Here is a 16,958-nt window from a genome sequence, read left to right as displayed (position 1 = left end):
TAAGCTTCATAAGTGAAGGAGAAATAAAATACTTTACAGACAAGCAAATGCTGAGAAATTTTGTCACCACCAGGCCTGCCCTGAAGGAGCTCTTGAAGGAAGCACTAAACATGGAAAGGAACAATCGGTACCAGCCACTGCAGAAACATGCCAAATTATAAAGACCATCAAGGCTAGGAAGAAACTGCATCAACTAATGAGCAAAATAAGCAGCTAACATCATAATGACAGGATCAAATTCACACATAACAATACTAACCTTAAATGTAAATGGGCTAAATGCTCCAATTAAAAGGCACAGACTGGCAAATTGGATAAAGAGTCAAGACCCATCAGTGTGCTGTATTCAGGAAACCCATCTCATGTGCAGAGACACACATAGGCTCAAAATAAAGGGATGGAAGAGGATCTACCAATCAAATAGAAAACAAAAAAAGGCAGGGGTTGCAATCCTAGTCTCAGATAAAACAGACTTTAAACCAACAAAGATCAAAAGAGACAAAGAAGGCCATTACATAATGGTAAAGGGATCAATTCAACAAGAAGAGCTAACTATCCTAAATATATATGCACCCAATACAGGAGCACCCAGATTCGTAAAGCAAGTCCTTAATGACCTACAAAGAGACTCAGACTCCCACACAATAATAATGGGAGATTTTAACACCCCATTGTCAACATTAGACAGATCAACGAGACAGAAAGTTAACAAGGATATCCAGGAATTGAACTCAGCTCTGCACAAAGTGGACCTAATAGACATCTACAGAACTCTCCACCCCAAATCAACAGAATATACATTATTTTCAACACCACACCACACCTATTCCAAAATTGACCACATAGTTGGAAGTAAAACACTCCTCAGCAAATGTTAAAAGAGCAGAAATTATAACAAACTGTCTCTCAGACCACAGTGCAATCAAACTAGAACTCAGGATTAAGAAACTCACTCAAAACTGCTCAACTACATAGAAACTGAACAACCTGCTCCTGAATGACTACTGGGTACATAACGAAATGAAGGAAGAAATAAAGATGTTCTTTGAAACCAACAAGAACAAAGACACAACATACCAGAATCTCTGGGACACATTCAAAGGACTGTGTAGAGGGAAATTTATAGCACTAAATGCCCACAAGAAAAAGCAGGAAAGATCTAAAATTGACACCCTAACAACACAATTAAAAGAACCAGAGAAGCAAGAGAAAACACATTCAAAAGCTAGCAGAAGGCAAGAAATAACTAAGATCAGGGCAGAACTGAAGGAAATAGAGACACAAAAAAACCTTCAAAAAATCAATGAATCCAGGAGCTGGTTTTTTGAAAAGATCAACAAAATTGATAGACCGCTAGCAAGACTAATAAAGAAGAAAACAGAGAAGAATCAAACAGACGCAATAAAAAATGACAAAGGGGATATCACCACCGATCCCACAGAAATACAAACTACAATCAGAGAATACTATAAACACCTGTATGCAAATGAATTAGAAAATCTAGAAGAAATGGATAAATTCCTCAACACATACACTCTCCCAAGACTAAACCAGGAAGAAGTTGAATCTCTGAATAGACCAATAACAGACTCTGAAGTTGAGGCAATAATTAATAGCTTACCAACCAAAAAAAAGTCCAGGACCAGATGGATTCACAGCCGAATTCTACCAGATGTACAAGGAGGAGCTGGTACCATTCCTTCTGAAACTATTCCAAACAATAGAAAAAGAGGGAATCCTCGCTAACTCATTTTATGAGGCCAGCATTATCCTGATACCAAAGCCTGGCAGAGACACAACAAACAGAGAATTTAAGACCAATATCCTTGATGAACATCCATTCAAAAATCTTCAATAAAATACTGAGAAACCGAATCCAGCAACACATCAAAAAGCTTATCCACCATGATCAAGTGGGCTTCATCCCTGGGATGCAAGGCTGGCTCAACATACACAAATCAATAAACGTAATCCAGCATATAAACAGAACCAAAGACAAAAACTGCATGATAATCTCAATAGATGCAGAAAAGACATTTGACAAAATTCAACAGCCCTTCATGCTAAAAACTATCAATAAATTAGGTATTGATGGGATGTATCTCAAAATAATAAGAGCTATCTATGACAAACACACAGCCAATATCATACTGAATGGACAAAAACTGGAAGCATTCCCTTTGAAAACTGGCACAAGACAGGGATGCCCTCTCTCACCACTCCTATTCAACATAGTGTTGGAGGTTCTGGCCAGGGTAATCAGGCAGGAGAAGAAAATAAAGGGCATTCGATTAGGAAAAGAGGAAGTCAAATTGACCCTGTTTGCAGATGACATGATTGTATATCTAGAAAACCCCATTGTCTCAGCCCAAAATCTCCTTAAGCTGATAAGCAACTTCAGCAAAGTCTCAGGATACAAAATCAATGTGCAAAAATCACAAGCATTCTTATACACCAATAACAGACAAACAGAGAGCCAAATCATGAGTGAACTCCCATTCACAATTGCTTCAAAGAGAATAAAATACCTAGGAATCCAACTTACCAGGGATGTGAAGGACCTCTTCAAGGAGAACTACAAACCACTGCTCAATGAAATAAAAGAGGATATGAACAAATGGAAGAACATTCCATGCTCATGGGTAGGAAGAATCAATATTGTGAAAATGGCCATACTGCCCAAGGTAATTTATAAATTCAATGCCATCCCCATCAAGCTACCAATAACTTTCTTCACAGAATTGGAAAAAACTACTTTAAAGTTCATATGGAACCAAAAAAGAGCCCGCATTGCCAAGTCAATCTTAAGCCAAAAGAACAAAGCTGGAGGCATCACACTACATGAGTTCAAACTATACTACAAGGCTACAGTAACCAAAACAGCATGGTACTGGTACCAAAACAGAGATATAGGCCAATGGAACAGAACAGAGCCCTCAGAAATAATGCCACATATCTACAACTATCTGATCTTTGACAAACCTGACCAAAACAAGCAATGGGGAAAGGATTCCCTATTTAATAAATGGTGCTGGGAAAACTGGCTAGCCATATGTAGAAAGCTGAAACTGGATCCCTTCCTTACACCTTATACAAAAATTAATTCATGATGGATTAAAGACTTACATGTTAGACCTAAAACCATAAAAACCCTAGAAGAAAACCCAGGAAATACCATTCAGGACATAGGCATGGGCAAGGACTTCGTGTCTAAAACACCAAAAGCAATGGCAACAAAAGCCAAAATTGACAAATGAGATCTAATTAAACTAAAGAGCTTCTGCACGGCAGAAGAAACCACCATCAGAGTGAACAGGCAACCTACAGAATGGGAAAAAATGTTTGCAACCTACTCATCTGACAAAGGGCTAATATCCAGAATCTACAATAAACTCAAAGAAATTTACAAGAAAAAAACAACCCCATCAAAAAATGGGCAAAGGATACGAACAGACACTTCTCAAAAGAAGACATTTACGCAGCCAAAAAACACATGCAAAAATGCCCATCATCACTGGCCATCAGAGAAATGCAAATCAAAACCACAGTGAGATACCATCTCACACCAGTTAGAATGGCCATCATTAAAAAGTCAGGAAGCAACAGGTGCTGGAGAGGATGTGGAGAAATAGGAACACTTTTACACTGTTGGTGGGACTGTAAACTAGTTCAACCACTGTGGAAGTCGGTGTGGCAATTCCTCAGGGATCTAGAACTAGAAATACCATTTGACCCAGCCATCCCATTACTGGGTATATACCCAAAGGACTATAAATCATGCTGCTATAAAGACACATGCACCCGTATGTTTATTGCGGCAGTATTCACAATAGCAAAGACTTGGAACCAAGCCAAATATCCAACAATGATAGACTGGATTAAGAAAATGTGGCACATATATACCATGGAAAACTATGCAGCCATAAAAAGGGATGAGTTCATGTCCTTTGTAGGGACATGGATGAAGCTCGAAACCATCATTCTCAGCAAACTATCGCAAGGACAAAAAACCAAACACCGCATGTTCTCAGTCATAGGTTGGAATTGAACAATAAGAACACATGGACACAGGGTGGGGAACATCACACACCAGGGCCTGTCATGGGGTGGGGTAAGGGGGTAGGGATAACATTAGGAGATATACCTAATGCTAAATGACGAGTTAATGGGTGCAGCACACCAACATGGCACATGTATAAATATGTAACAAACCTGCACATTGTGCACATGTACCCTGAAAGTTAAAGTATAATAATAAAAAAAAGATAAAAAGAAAAAAAAGCCTCCCTAAAATCAAAGTTAAAAATAATAATAGCAGAAAGGGAGAAATTATGATGTGCATAACTGAAAAAGGATTAGTTTCTAGATTCTATTCAGGTATTTAAAAACTAAAATAAACTTTTAGAAATCCAGATAAGCCAGTAAAAAAAAGTGGAATAGTTATCTGAAAAAGATTTACAGACTTCAATTCTGAATGATCACTGTACATATTAAAAGGTGAAAAAAATACGTAATTCTGTTCATAATCAAGAAATTAAAAAGTGTACAGTGGGCTGCCACACCCACTAGAGTGGCCAAAAATAATGAAGTCTGATAACATTAATTACGGATAGGAATGTAGATTGGCTCTGCCACATTGCAGTACAACTTAATAATGTCTAATAAAGTGAAAAATACCAGTAAGCTATAGTTTAAAATTGTCATTTAGCTATTTATCTATAAAATAATATTTCAAATGTTTTGTAAAAAATAAAATCTTGAAAAACATTAGAGGTGCATTTTCTGTAACAGTCAAACAGAAAATTAAATGTTCTCAAATACAATGTAGCGAATAAGTAAATTATGCGTTATTCACATCACAGCACATTGAATAGATGTTTAAAAGGAATGAATCATCACATCTATATTGGCACTCACTGCTCTCAAAATCGTATCTCCAAATTTCACAATAATGAGGTAATAAATTGATGTAAAGTTTAATACATTAGTGCAACCATGTTTGATATTATCATTACTCAATTATGAACTAAAATTGTAACAATATGCGTGAGAATTTAGAAAAGAAATTAATCATAGTGGCTATCTCTGTAAGAAATAAAGGTAAATGAAAATAGGCAGGCATAAAAAAGTGAGCAACATTTCATATATATTTAAAGGAACTAAGTAAATATATAATTCATTTTAGAAAATAATACTGACATTATTTTTTAATGTTGGACATGTGCATACCCCATGATACAGTATTCCATCACTTAAGTATGCACTGGAGATAGATGTATACACATATACCTCAGGAGATATGTACACAATGTTTATATCATCTCTGTTCATAATATCGAAAAATCAGAAAACATCCAAATGCCAACTTGAAAGAGAATGAACATCTATATAGATAGGTATGTGCCATAGACTGAATATTTTCTTAAAAAATCATATTTTGAAGTCCTAACCCCAATGTGATGTTATTAGGTGGTAGAAATTTTGGAGGTGATTAATTTATGATGGTGGAGCCCACAGGAATGGAACTAATGGCCTTAGAAATGAGGGTCAGTACTTCCTCACCTCTTTTGTCATGGGAGTGTACAATGAAAAGTCAGCAGTTTGCAACCTCAAAGGAATCCCTCAACAGACTCAATTGTGCTGACACCCTGATCTTGGACTTCCGGCCTCCAGAACCGTGAGAAATAAATTTTTGTTGTTTATAACCACCCAGTTTATGGCATTTTGTTATGGTAGCCCAAGTAGACTAGGTATATTATCTCAATGGATTTTATACAGCAGCAAAGTGAATAAACTACAACCACACAAAGCAACATACATAATTTTCAAAACAATAATGATGATGACAGTTAAAGACAGGCCCATAAGACTTTATTAGGGTGATGTCATTTCTATAAATCTTGAATATAAACAAATATCAAAAACACTTTGTTTAGGAACATATGTGTATAAAAATATTTCATAACACCCAAGGCAATGATGAAGACATAATTTAGGCTGGCATGACTTCTGATGAGGGAAAGGCAAGAGGTAGATGGTAAAGACACATACCTAGGTGGACACGAGTTGATGGCAGGGTTCCTTCCAGTCCTTGTATTTGATGATGATGTCACATGTTTATTACAGTATTGAGCTTTAGGCTTGCATAAATATTACATGTTAATTTTTATTTATCAATTATAATAGGATAAATACATATAAATATCTGAAAAAATAAGTATGAAAAAGTGTTAACATTAAAAAATTTGTTTAACAAGAATGCGGATATTTCTTGAATTTATCTTTTATTCCAAGTCTTTCCCATTTTCTTTCTGTAACAGGTTCTTCAAAAATGCCTCTGGCAAACACCCACTGCCCAGTTCCAAAGCCAACCTTATGTTTTTATATATTTGTTAAGACAGTACCCTGCTTCTGGAACCAAAATCTACATCAGTATCTATAGTATGTGACAAAATTCCCCAAAACTTAGCAGGTTATACCACTAACATTTATTTTCTCAGTTTCTATGGGTCAGAAATCTGTGTGAATTTTTTTGTGGATAGAAAGAAAAAATTGCCTTAAATAGATCATTAGTAGAAATCTGGAATTTGAAGATGCTGCTGGTGAATGCTCAAAAGGAAATAAGGAAATTATTATTGGAACTTGGAGAAAGGGTGACCCTTTATCTATAGAAAACATAAATAGTATCAACAATATCACCTGCAGACATGTGGAAAGTAGAAAATGTGCATTGAAAACTGATTCAGTTAGCTAAGTAAATTTTCAGACAAAGTGTTAAATGTCCCATCTGGTTATATATTGCCAGTATATTAAATACATAGTGTGATTATATGAAAGAGCTTAAAAATAAAAGTAATGAAGTATTTCTTCAATTGGAATAAGGAAAGGGAAATAGATGCTCTGAGACAATTAACAAATATTATGCAAGTAAATAATGTTTTCAGTATTAAACAATCTGAAAAGTGGCATGATTTAAAATTGATCAAGTGTAAAAAAATGGTGGTTTCTGCAACAGGGAAGCCAGATCTTCATTGATTTAATAATTTTAGCAAAGATTACATAATTTCATTAGTAATTTCTTTATGTATAAATGCTTTTAAGTTTGTAACACTAATTTGTTACAGTAATTTTACCATTATCTGGATTTGTTTTCTTATGATTTCTAGAAGATATTAAGTTTACAAGTCAATTTTTTTCCTACTAATGTCTCTTAGAACATCATGATAAAACTCAGTTTACATTTTATAATATAAAGTTAGGAAAAAAAAATCAGAGGCTCTACATTATTGTTTCATTTTAGGCTATAGTGTCCATTTTGCTTTGTATTTCTTTTCTCTGTATTTATACCACGTATCTTTGTTGATATGTTACACGGATTACATAACTATGACATGGACAGTTAAATAATATAGTTAAAATGTTTAAATAATATTAAATATATTGTGTACAGGTATATATTCTAAACCCAAAGATGTATAATGTCTAGATGAAGTCCTGAGACCCAAATACTTAGTTCAAGCCATATTGGCAGTGACCAATGTGGCTTATTTTTATGAACTCACTAATTAAGTTTGTTTATGTAGCAAATTTTACTTAAGCCTCTATAGAAATAGGTTAAAAATAAACACAGATGATATTAATTTCTAAATACATAATATAAACTTCCAAGGCATTTTATAAAAACCAAATTCTGTTTATGAAGTAATTATATTTTTTCCTAAAGTCTGAAATTTTTTCTAGTTTTAATTCAGTCCTTTCCAAGTAAAATTAAATTAAAATTAAATTGTGTTATTTTGTGTTAATAATGGCTATTTCTGGGTAAGTTTCAGGTACTTTTGTTTTAAATCAAAAACTTTTTCCAGCCTGGCCAACATAGTGAAACCTGGTCTCTACTAAAAATTACCCGGGCATGGTGGCTTGTGCCTGTAATCCAAGCTACTCGGGAGTCTGAGGCAGGAGAATCGCATGAACCTGGGAGGTGGAGGTTGTAGTGAGCTGAGGACCTGCCACTGCACTCCAGCTTGGGTGACAGAGCAAAACTGTGTCTAAAAAAAAAAAAAAACACAAATTTATTCATGTGCTTTATATGTTCACAATCATTATTTTGGCCATGCATTTGTACTGCTTATAAAGTTAGAAAAGTGAGCAACATTTTCAATAAAAACTTTAATTATACGAATACTCAGGGCTTCTTCTCTTATGTATTCTTGGGTTTAGGTTATTAATATGACTAAAAATTAGGTTTTAACCCATATATTTTTATTTCACTCAGTTAAACCTGTACACAAAATATTTAGTATTATTAAAACTTTTAAAACTATTATTTAACTGTCCATGTCATAGTTAAGGAATCTATGTAAAATAGGAAAAAAATGTAGTTTAAAGATTCCACAGGGAAAAGAAATTCAAAGCAAAATGAAGACTGTGGACTAAAATGAAACAAAAATAGTATAATTAAATAAGCTTCCGAATATATCCTGTTTTAATTATTAGTATACTATTTTATTCATTATGCTCACATTTGTTTCATACTCATTTACCAAGACTTCATCAGTCTTATGCATCCCATTCTTTACTTCTGCCCCTTTAAGTATACTTTAACACCCTAAAATACACAAATATTCATATAAGACTATAATTAACAGGTGGCTCAGCATATATTTAAAATCTCATTGTCCTACAGGTTGACAATGGTTTTCTTCTTGACCCACTCAGTTATGTCCTTTAGAAAAGCCTACTTGCTTCTGTACTTCTTGTGCGTGGTGCCTCCAAAATGCCCTTGATTATTATATAATCAGAAAATGATTGATTGTGTTCATTACAATGAGATCATTTCTTCATCTTGTGCATATCACGACCATGAATTCCTCTTTAAAAGCAGAAATCTAAGTACACTCAGTTTTATTAACCTGTCCAATCAATGTCACTTTCTGCCTACAACTTCATTTCAGAAACATCTACCTATAGCTATCTATAATCCACATTTCCATCCATCCATCTATTGAACCAGCTGCTTTTTAAATGCCAAACATGTCAAGCTCTTTCAAATTTTCTACTAGTTTCCCTCATCTTTGAAATTATCCAGTATGTCAAAATACTATAATTTATTCTCTTTAATTCTTTTTCCTTTTTTTATTTTAAATACTTGAGGTGTGTGTGTGTATGTGCATGTGTGCGTGTGTGTAGAGAGAGATACATGCCTGTAATAAATATTGAGGTTACTGTAATAAATATTAACGTTTTGAGGACTTTATGCCATCTAGATATCGCACAAGCTTGCAGTTATGTAGGTTTGGGTTAATAGCATGGGCTTTTAGGAAGGTGGTATTAGAAAAGTGAATTAGCCTCAATATTTGTCTCAGTTTCTTTCAGAAAAAAAATGTTTTAAAAAATGCAAACCTTTAATTTATGTTATTATTCTAATGACAACATAAAGCATTTGATCTTTTTAAAAACTTTATATGTATCAAAATTATTGTTTTTTTTAATACATGGGGCATATAAAAACACAGACTTAGAACATGAACATTTTAATTTCATTGGATTATATGACTATGACTATACCCAAGATTTGTTTTAATGTTGAATATGAATTAACACTCTCTGATTTTTAAATTATTCTTATAAATCACATGCATGGCTCATAATAGGTACTGTAGAAATTACAGCTATTGCTATTACAAGTGATATAAATGTGAAGCTAATGAGAGGAAGCTTAGTAGAATGGGGTATGAGCATAAACAGAAAGAGACAGTACAAAACCAAAATTCTGTTTAACAGTCCTTCAGCATTAATTCTATTGGAAAGTAAGAATGGAAAATAAATTGTCATTTTAAATGTTATCTATTTAATATAGTTTTATTCAGGTACTGCTTTTTCAAAACTCTTTTGTTTATCCTGCAATTAAAATTAATCAGACCTCTGAACTTTCTTTGAATTAAGTAAAAATAAATAGCATGTTCAAGGTAATACATATGGCTAAAGGATTGTTTAGATATTGGCATATTATCAAACATTCCAGAGCTCAGTTTGGCCCTGGTCCCAGGAATCCTGCTGCTTGCAATAGAAGAGGCAGCCAGCTACTCTAGAATGATATTCATCACCTAGCAACTAATTAAAGCAACAGTGTGCTAGGGAATGAACCAAGCTGTCTAACCAAGATTAGAGACAAAGAGAGAAAGAGCCTTAAGTTATTATTCTTTTAGTGCTGTCAAAAATACGGTCTCTTACCAAGATATAGAGTGATCTGTATCTATAGACAATATGCAACCTGGGTGAAAAATTCAGAGAAATTAATCGGGACAGTTACATTTATATTCCTAATTCCATTCAGTAAGAAACCTCTATTGTGTAGATTTTCAAAAATTGCATTTATTTATTTATCTGGTAGCCTATTTACTTATGTATATATTTAAATAACTTCAAATTTGAATGCAAGCTTTATAAAAACTATGCAAGACATATATAGCAAAGCAAGTTTCTGCATCTGACACTTTTTGTGTTCTACCTCTTCGTTGCTTGGCATCAGCCACTTATTTGAAAAGCAGCTGACAGCTCTGTGCAGGATTCAACATAGCTTATGTTATAAGTGTCTAGCCTTAAGCTAACACTAGGTCTCTTTCACCATAGATATGCCAGCTTGAACTTCAATAGCCCAGGATGCCTGGTAATAATGCCCCAATTGCCAATGCTCAACTAATGTGGGATGAAGGCAGGAAGCTAAAGAATAAGTGCCCTCCCCAGTCAATCCATTGTTGAGCGATTCTGAGAGTCATTCTCTAGGCTCCTTTACAGGCCTAGGGAGGAACTGAGTGCCAGCTGCCTGCAGTTATGGCCTCAATATTGTACCCTTGTAGCAGTTTTCCCTCCTTCAGTTGCTTTTGCAAAGGCAGGGGGTAGGTAGTGCTAATAACTCAAGTTAAGGCTCTTGGCATTGGTACTAGTCCTGGAAACAGATCCTCAGGATGGGCCTCTGGAAATAAAACACATACTGAGCAGACAAAAACAAGGACCTGACCCCATTTCTGGTGGTAAGTGAAGTGGTGATAACATCTGGCATATGGTAGTGTCACAATTACTAAAACTCATGCAGTTGAGAACATGGAATGAGTTTTAGGTGAAAGAGCTGATAAAGCTTTGGGCTATGAGATAACTAAGGTAGTGGTATGTTATTTAAACATGGGAAATTAGCTGATTTTTGTTAACTACTTTTGGAGTCTTGGAAAAATAAAATGGCAGGCTCGGGTCAGTTAACTATTAATTCAAAGTATTCAGAAGTCTTCTAGGGTAACTTTGAAAATACCCTAATTTCTTGCAGCTATAGTGCAATTTGTGCTGCAAATCAGTCCCAGAATTTAAATGTACATGTGGCAGAGTGGCAAGAAATATTTATTGTGCAGCATCAATAGATCCCCTATGCAAAACTCCAAGTCTTGATGAGAATGGACAGGAAACTTGTGTTCTGGAATGAGGAAAGCAGTCTAGATGATCTTAAAAATCTTGAAACCACAGTTTCCTTTGAGCACTATTGACACAGAGAAGACCTCTTACACTTGTCAGATGATTACAACCTCACTCATGCAGAGACCTGGCAAAAATGACATTTGAGGCAGATGCTTTCCAACACGCTGCTGTTCTCATCAGAATCATCTGCTTCGTCTACTCGTTGTTTTTATACCATTAGCAAGAGATGGATAATTCCACCTGTGTTTCAGAGGAAAACAGTAATTACTCCAAAATCATTGCAAGACTTCACCATTATTATACATGATAACATAGTTAAATTTTATAAATCATACTTTATACATATAGGCAAAGACTAAAGGAAGACATATGGGTTGAATCATGAGGTTTATGAACCAAGGTAGGGGTTTAGAATATAAAACTGGATAGAGAAGAATTTATTAATATGGAGCAATTTCTCACGTTTCAGGGATTAACTTCTGGCAAGCATAACTGGAACTTCTGATACACCACTGGAATGGATTATTAATACTAGCGTGCAAAATTGCCTAGAGTTAATGAGGGGGGAATGATATAACTGTCTTGGAGGAGTACTGTGGAAGGGTTTATTAGTTTAGTATTTGTAGTAGATGCCTTTCCACCTGAATAGGAACCCTGGGAGATCCCCCAAGGAGATCACAAAGGCAATGGGGGAGGTACTGGTTCCGCTGTCATTGTCGGTAACCTTTGTGGTGGTTGTCCACTGTAGTGTAGGTGGGATCAAGGGTAGGAAAGGCACTGTTAACTGGGATCAGTATCTTCAGTGAGGATGATAAGGTTTAGGAGTAGGCAAGATTTTGTGATGACAATTATATATCAGAGGTGATATAGATAATAGTACTTGTAAAGGTCCTAAGTCATAAATATATAGTAATGAACAATAAACGGATACCCCATTTATAAATAGCAGCTACACCTGTGAAATAAAAATAATATGGAGTAGCTATCTCTGTAAAATATTATTACTCTAAGTATACACATGTAATTTATATTTCAGAAATATCTGATATAAGAATGTTCAATTAGTTTTATGCATTTAATCTCAATGTGGATGCACAGATTTTAGCTATGCAATTTACTTACTTTACATGTTTAAAATCTCATTGTTAAATTATGTGAATTGGTCAAGATTAGGATATTCCACAGTAAGAATAAAAAACCTAAATAACTTAGAGACTAATTTCCGTTAAGAGAGGGGCTGTGCTCAGGTAGGTAGATAGGTTGAGTAAGGTTTTATTTTGACACATTCTTCCATGATCAGGGGAGCAGCAAAAGAACACAGTGTATGATAGACAGCTTTCTAAATTTCCACCCAAAAGTTATCCTTGAAACATCTCACATTTCACTGGCCAAAGCATGTCACGTGACTGTGCTTGAGGTCAGCAGGGTGGAAATGTACAATCTTTGTCACCAGAGAAAAGGTGGCTACCAAAATGATGTTGTGTACAGTCATGCAATCTATTATTTTTATTTTCAAAAGAGTTAAGACCAAAATAAACACACACAGACACACACACACACAAACATATATCCTGAATAAAAGATCTTTTGGTTTGCAAATACCAGATTCTTTTTTTTTTTTTTTTTTTTGAGACAGAGTCTTGCTTTGTCCCCCACCTGGAGTGCAGTGGTGCGATCTCGGCGCACTGCAACCTCCATCTCCCGAGTTCAAGTGATTCTCCTGCCTCAGCCTCCTGAGTACCTTAGATTACATACACATGCCACCATGCCCAGCTAATTTTTGTATTTTTGGTAGATACGGGGTTTCACCATGTTGTCCAGGCTGGTCTTGAACTCCTGACCTCGGTCCCCCCAAGGTGCTGGGATTACAGGCTTGAGCCACTATGCCTGGCCACAAATTTCTTTAAGCAAAAATCAACCAGAGTTTGAAAGACTGAAACAGGTCTAATTACATAGAAATAAGATATAAAATGAGTAAGCTCTTGTAGGTGCTAAGAGAAGTTTATGTGAAGATTAGATAAAGGGCAAAGGCTCAGAAATTACAAGTATGCAGTCTCTTATTCACGCTTCCAAAATGCAAAGGGCTCTGACAACCACTTGGTATGAACATTCACACATTTCCTTGCAGAAATAGTAGTGTGCTTGATTAAAGAGTATTGTTTAATACTACCCAAATTCTGAATTCCAAAACGTAGTTTTCCTTCAAAAGTTTTGGATAAGGTACAGAGAACTTCTGCTATCCTGGGTCAAAATTGTCTTTAGGGTGGTGCTGGAAGAGTAATATAAGAACATGGTAACTGATGCCTTTTTCCTATGGTTTAAACTCAAGAAGAGTGTGTATAACTGAAGCTGCACATTTGTCATGGTAAAGTATTATAACAAATATCTGGTACTTCAAACAACTTTGTCTCTTCCTGCAGTTGATAGTATGGAATGGATTCAGCCGGGAATGTTTTCTAATCGCAGGGAGATACCGAGAGGAGTATTGATGAGGGATATATTTGTAAAGGTCAACGTAGGCCCAAGATATAATCTAATGAACAGAGAGTTCTCTGCCTCCCTGGTGAAGATTATGAAAATAAATAAGATGATGATGCTTTTTCTGATACTTAGATGGTAATTTGGAAACAGGTATTGGGAAGGGCAAGTCTTGGATGGGGTCATGACATATTCACAATTTATCTTTAACAATGGCTACTCTACCTGAAATAAATGAAAGTAACAAATATAAAAATTTTTGTTGTAGCTTTTTTTTTTGCCGCCATGAAAGAAATTACCTTTTTTCAACTCTGAACAAGAGGTACACAAAGTTATAGATTTAAAAACTACAAGAGAAGCTGAGTGTGGTGGCTCACACCTGTGATCCCAGTACTTTGAGAGGTCAAGGCTTGATCCCAGGAGTTTGAGACCAGCCTGGGCAACATAGCAAGACCTCATTTCTACAAAAAAAAAAAAAAAAAATTAAAAATTAGCTGGGCATGGTGGCATATGACTGTAGTCCCAACTAATAGGAAGGCTGAGGCAGCAGAATTGTTTGACCGTAGGAGTTGCAGGCTGCAATGAGCTGTGATCATGCCACTGCACTCCAGCCTGGGTGACAGAGCAAAATCCTGTCTCTAATAAATTAATTAATTAACAAACAAATAAATAAATACATATAACTCAGTTTCAAGGCAAAATGGAGACCATGAGCTTAAAAAAACAAGAGATTTAAATATTTCACTGTGTGTATATAAAAATTATATATAATTACATGTACGAATATACAAATTCATATATATTACATATATGAATTTTATATTAGAATCAACCCTGATATACATATTTCATATTTTCTAATAAGTATTGATTTTAGTTATAATTACATTACTTATTTAAGTAATCTGCTAGAATTTATAAATAGCATTGGCAATCAATAGGTTTTAAAAAGCTCGATGTTTAAAAAAATTATATTAAATGCTCAAAATATCATTCTTTCCATGTTTGGTTTATATATTTATAAACGTCCAACATCTTGCCTCTCCTATTTCACCTGACATATCTGTCATAATTTGGTTTTCAATTAGAAATTGACTTCATAAAATAACAGAAAAGACCCAGAAATATTTAGCCCCTACAGAATTCCCACAACCCATTTTTGTTGCAGATAGTCTGGTAACTGAGAGTATGTAACCAAGACTTCACTTTACTCGTTTGACAGTGACCCTGCTGACAGGTCTGTGTTTATGTGTGCACATGTGAGGTGTCAGCTCTTTTCCATGTAATAGTTTCAGTAGATTTTATACAGCCTTGGCTCCCACTGCTCCTCAAATTCCTATTCTTCAGCTGTAGTGGCAGGCAAGCTGTGGGAAGTCTCCAGCATGACACACTGGACAGCTGTGAAAGGAAAACAGTGTTTTTAAAATGGAAATCAACCAAGGAGAAAGACTTCAGGGGGTGATACACCTGTTGATAGTTTAAGGCCACCCTATAAGTTTCCCAAACTAATATAATTCCATTAACAGTCGTTCATCAGTAAATTCTCTAACGGGTTAGTTCAGGACACAAAAACGTGTCTCCGACATGACTCCTGAGGCAATATTTTTGGTGTGTTTATTTAAGTAAAGCAAAATGTGTTCATTTCCTATTGCTACTGTAACAAATTATCATTAATTTATTAACTTAACAAATTAGCTTACTCTTCTGGAGATCTGAAGTCCAAATTATGTCTCATTGATCTAACCTCAAGGTTTGGCATAGCTGACCTTGTAGAGGCCCTAAGGTGAGAATCTGTGTCCTTGCCCTTTTTGGCTTCTAGAGGCCACCTGCATTCTTAGCTCATTTAATCATTTCAGTATCTTGCTTCTGTCATTACATCTACTGCTACCTTCTGATCTCATCTCTCTCAATAAGGGCCTTTAGACTACACCTAGCCCATCAGTTAACACAGAATATCTTCTCATCTCAGGACCTTTAATCCAATTATATCACAGGTTGCAAGCATTAGGATATGGATATCTTTGAGCAGCTATTATCCAGCCTACCACACTAACCAATGATAAAATGTGATAGCAGCATTCAAAAAAACCCCCACAAAAACAAAAGCTGTAATCACATTTTTATATTTTTTGTCAGATGGATTTGTGTTTGAATGTAAGTATTCTCACTTACTAGCCATGTGACTAAGGAAATGTAATCAACACATGTGAGTTTCAGAGTGCCTTCTCCCCTCTCAAGAGCTTGCCCATTCCAATCCCTCTATCTACAGAAATTGCCTTCAAAGTATCAAGAAAAGCTTCAACATCTTTAGCTTTCTACAACTTTAGTTATTTAAGTTTATGCATACATTTCTTGTGGAAGTATCAAACCACACCTTTTTGTAATGCAACTTAGGATGATATAGTGAAGTGGAACATATGAATATATTATGATCCAACAGTCTCAACTCTAGTTTTATATCCTACTACAACTCTTGAAAAATGTGCATCAGGAGAAATGCACACAATTCATAGCAATATTATTCATAATAATAACAAATATTTAAACAGAGTAAGTGACCTTTTACTGTATAACAGACTAATAAATTACGATAAATTTACAAGATGGAATATCGTAAGCACTGAGAATGAATAAACTAATACTACACAAGGCAGCATCGACAAATCTTAGAAAAATGTATAAATTGATGAAAAATAAATTGTAGAAACTAAAGATGATTATTCTTTATAAATAATAAATGTGTATAAAGATAAACATTTATACAAGTTCAAAAACAAGCAAAACTGAGCACCATACTGTTAGACATTCAAAAATATGTGGTAAGCTATTTTACAAAGACAGGAATAATAATCATTAGGGTAACTATTGGGACAATGTTTTCAGGTGGTAGGGAAATATTATCAGGGAGGAACAGGGAGTTTCCTTCAACGATATGAGCAATTAGAACAGAATTTTAACACATATGGATTCGGTCTTGCCCATATCTACTACCAATATCTAGCTGCCTAAATTCAGTT

This window comes from Nomascus leucogenys, chromosome 20 (assembly GCF_006542625.1).
Source record: "Nomascus leucogenys isolate Asia chromosome 20, Asia_NLE_v1, whole genome shotgun sequence".
NCBI classification, from domain to species: domain Eukaryota; kingdom Metazoa; phylum Chordata; class Mammalia; order Primates; family Hylobatidae; genus Nomascus; species Nomascus leucogenys.
Note: the sequence above shows the minus strand (reverse complement) of the source record.